Source organism: Notothenia coriiceps, unplaced genomic scaffold (assembly GCF_000735185.1).
Source record: "Notothenia coriiceps isolate Sejong01 unplaced genomic scaffold, NC01 NC01_scaffold00037594, whole genome shotgun sequence".
NCBI classification, from domain to species: domain Eukaryota; kingdom Metazoa; phylum Chordata; class Actinopteri; order Perciformes; family Nototheniidae; genus Notothenia; species Notothenia coriiceps.
This window is the reverse complement of record NW_011370295.1, coordinates 12,141-16,425: the sequence shown is the minus strand read 5'-3', so window position 1 is coordinate 16,425 and position 4,285 is coordinate 12,141.

Here is a 4,285-nt window from a genome sequence, read left to right as displayed (position 1 = left end):
TGACTAGTTCTGCGGTGGGTGTTCTGTTTGTCATTGTATATATCATAGCCTTGAAATAAAGGAAGTTTCAGTTTATATCTGCATTTGGGTCCTGCTTGTTTCACAAACCGTGACAGCCTGTGGGAAAATGTAATCATAAGAAATGAGTCTGGAAAAGCTGCAGATAGAGCCATAAGAAATGAATGCAACTGATTATTTAATGTTTAATGTTGTTTTTATAGGCAATCATTTAAGCTTTGTTAGTTCCAGGTTTAATATGTGCAATAAGTTAATTTCAATACGTTTTGCAATAAACATTGAACCAGTCCGGCCCTCGACTAGCACCCATTTTTTTAATGTTGGCCCACTGTGTATTTCAGTTTGACACCCCTGATCTACATGATCAATATTAAAAAGCCCATACCTAGAAGATTGGTGAAAATGTTTTTTTTTTTTTTGTTTTTTTTTTACATGGGTGTTTTAATATTCTTATTTGTTGAGCAAAGCCAAAGATATCATAAATCCCCAATGCAAAAAGCTTTGACTTTAAATGTCTAAAAAATAGATTTTGAACACTCCAATATTCAGATTTCTGCTCTAGAAAGTTCGGCGAATTGGCAGTTATTCGCCGAACTAATAACTTAACATAACATTTCAGAAAACTTGTCATAAAAAAAGTAATTATCTTAATAGTTGTAACAAGCCGGGGAGGTTTCATGTTGATATCTAAACAGGATTTTCTCTTAGAGTATGAATCACATTATGATCTGTAATCATAATAGTTGAATACAATGTGTCGCTATGAAAAACGTATATTCAATAAAATGGCTTTTTCAAAGGCTCTGTTCGTGCACTCTCTGTTAGTGGCCTCGTCCTCCTGGCACATCAACTGTATATAATGTGTGACTACAAATCAAGAAATGTGTAAGGGGCACTTGCTGCTCAGCGTAATGGAAACTGTGAATGGCACAATAGGTCGAGAAAAGAAAAAAAACGGCATCTGACTCATCTTCAGAAAGCACTTCCATTAGAAAGGACGGAGATGAATCTGAGAGGATGTTGTAGTCATGTGATCGCGCTACAACACAGAAGCAATTGACTCTATTCTAGTACTATATTCAACCCAATAAACTAACTCTGTAGTTCCCCTCCGCTATTCAGAGAGTTTTTAGAGTTGTAACTCATTGTTTTGGTTCTCCTTCTCCAGCAGCAGCAAGCAGTTATTCTCAGAGAAAATCAAAAAGGTTGAATAAAAAGCAACAGTACAGATAGTACCTAACTAATGGAAAGTAGAGTTTTTAAAAGCTAAGCCAACAAAGAGTTTACCACAGTGTTGGTGGGGGACCAAAACAAGCTAAAATGCTAACAGCTAAAGAGCTAACATGAGAGTGAACATTGGACTGGATTACGTAAGGTCGTCACAAAGTCTTGGATGAGTAATAAATAGGCAAACCATCTACTTTTGAACACATGGTGAACATTGCAATTGAAACAAATACAAAACCAGTTTGTTAGGTTTAGGAAAGATGGTCTGGGTTCAAACAAATATGTTTAAAAATATGTGTTTATTTTATGTTGCATTAATATTGAGATGAAGCGTTCCGGTAGAAGTGAAGAATTACATTAAATCAGGCTTTGGTTGAATGCAGACAGAAAGAAACCAAGCTTATTGGCCCAAAAGGCAATCTCGTGATTTGGCTTTTCATCGTCTTGAGAACTGGTTACTTGTGAAAACCTTTCGACCTAAATTTTTTCGCTCAAACTAATTCACTTCTCGGGTATTAAGTCACTTTCATAATCTGTGAGAATGAGCAGAGCAAAAGGTAACCATCTTGTGTTTGTTTGAGCCGTACACTTTATTCTACATTGACCAGATTCCTCCTTTGAATCCGTCATAACGACAATGGCCACTAGAGGTCGTCGCATTACGTTTTTGAACCTCTAACGCTAATGAAGTTTACCAATAGATGTTAGTGGCATACAGGAGTTAGGGGTAGGGCAATACCACCTCAAATCTATGCCCCCGATAACAACTGTTAGCAACCATTTCATTGGCTGATTCTTTGGTTGTTGGTCTTTCATAAAAAATGACATATCGGTTAGTTTTGACATTCATGTACAAAGTGATGGAGGTGCCAAAACGCAACAGCCTGTAAAATGTGCAATTAATTTTAATTCTCAGAACACATTTTTCATTTAATTATTGTTTGTAGCAAATATTAGGTTCATTAAAAAGCAATTATGTTTTTGTCTGCCATTTATTTCGCTTTTAAAGAGCGGCTCGCCCTGATTAGACTTCATTAGTCTGGCTTTCAGGAAGAGTTTGCTCAAGTTTTGTTGACGGTATTAATGCTGTTTCACAGGCTCTCGAGTCTGAAAGTTTTTACAGTAACTTAGAAATAAATAGAGGAGAACTTTGGCACAATGAGAGATACAGTTCAAAAATAATCAGACACCCAAAACTCAAACAATCAAAACAATCTCAGTGTTTTTGAAAAGACGTGTTCAATGTCTCACTGATTTCAATCCTTCTCTGTTTAATTGAAATAGAGGCAGAATAAAGGTTTGAGATGGAAATAGTAAGTAAAAGTATATACATTTTCTATACCACTAAGAAGTATATGTTTTTGTGATTCTAGTCCGTCTTACAAGTACTCTTTAGTTGAGAAAATGACTTTCACATGTCATGACGTTTTTGATTTCCCAACAAAACTCATGCCCAGACATCAGGAGAAAGGTATGTTCAATTGTTCCTATTCAAGCCCCACTGTACACGGTCATCATTGTTCCCTTCCCATCAGAGTTGAGTGAGAACATATTGCGCTTCACATGCTGTCAACGCTGAGGTGCAATTATTCACAGGTATAAAAATAGTCAATTTGTGGGATAACTCTGGATAGACCCCTTAGGACAGCTGACGAGTGCTAACAGTGGCACAGCTGGGATCCAATGTCAGACATTAAGCCTTTTTTTGTGATAATGGTGATGAGCATATGAAGCAGATTACCAGTAGTACTTCCCCAAAACTGCCTGTTATCAATACGACAGTCATGTGAGGCCTCCAGCTGTAGGTTACAGATTTATTTTTAATCCTCCATGAGTAAATGTGTAGCCTCAGACCATGAGTTTAAAGTGCACGTTTTAGATTCTGCCTTTTTTTATTTTTATCCTGCAGCTATTATTATCATAACTACTATTGCTCCACTAAAGGATTTTACTACTGCAGCTGCTGCTATTTCATTTTTAATGGCACTGGTATTATGCTCTGCCACACATTCAAAGACAAAACATTACTGCACAAAAAATGTCTTCTTCTGCCGGAGGATCAGTCAGAGTTTAACAAGGACGCTTTTTGTTTCTAGATCTGAGGCAGGCAGATTCAAATACACGCAGGATGAAAACAGGTCGAGCAAGCTGTGTGATTTATGAGTTGCTTTGTTTCCTTTGTGCTCTACCTGCTATCAGGATTCAAGAGTTTCATTTGGCCATGACATGACTCTGAAATATCAGATCATCAAAAGTACTTTGTCTTAGGGTTAGACTGAGCCATAAGATACTTTTTAAATCACTAAAATCTATATTGAGAGTCAAGTCATTTATTTATTTAGTACCTAAACGTTCCTGAAGACATTGTTCCACATACTTTGGAGTAGCCTTTGCATCACTTTCTTTGATAGACTATATTTGTACACTTTGGCTCCATGTTATTGTATTATGTAACTTCATTCTCCTTAAGAAAACTGAAGCATTTTGTGGAGATACAGTCTCAATGTTTTGTGTGCAGCTGAGCCTGCTGTATATACAGTGGGGCAAAAAAGTATTTAGTCAGCCACCAATTGTGCAAGTTCTCCCACTTAAAAATATGAGAGAGGCCTGTAATTTTCATCCTTGGTACACCTCAACTATGAGAGACAAAATGAGAACAAAAAAATCCAGAAAATCACATTGTCTGATTTTTAAAGACTTTATTTGCAAATTATGGTGGAAAATAAGTAAGTGTACACGTCTGGCAGTGACACACAGTCCTGTAGCTCTACATATCTTAATGGACATCTCTGTACCATGTTTACTGTCCCGCACCAAATGTAATTAGTTTCCACAAACAGCTCATAGTTGACACAGTCCAAATTGTTTTCCTTATCTGTGCAGCAGTGTCAGTGGCACGGCGATGCTTTCGATTCCCCCACGTTCAGCGGTCAAAATAAATGTTGATGGAGTGTAGAGGAATACAACTAGCTTCATTATTTCTGAGAGATACATTTCCCTCTGAGGCATCAACAGGTGAGAGTGTGAGGGGATGAATCTC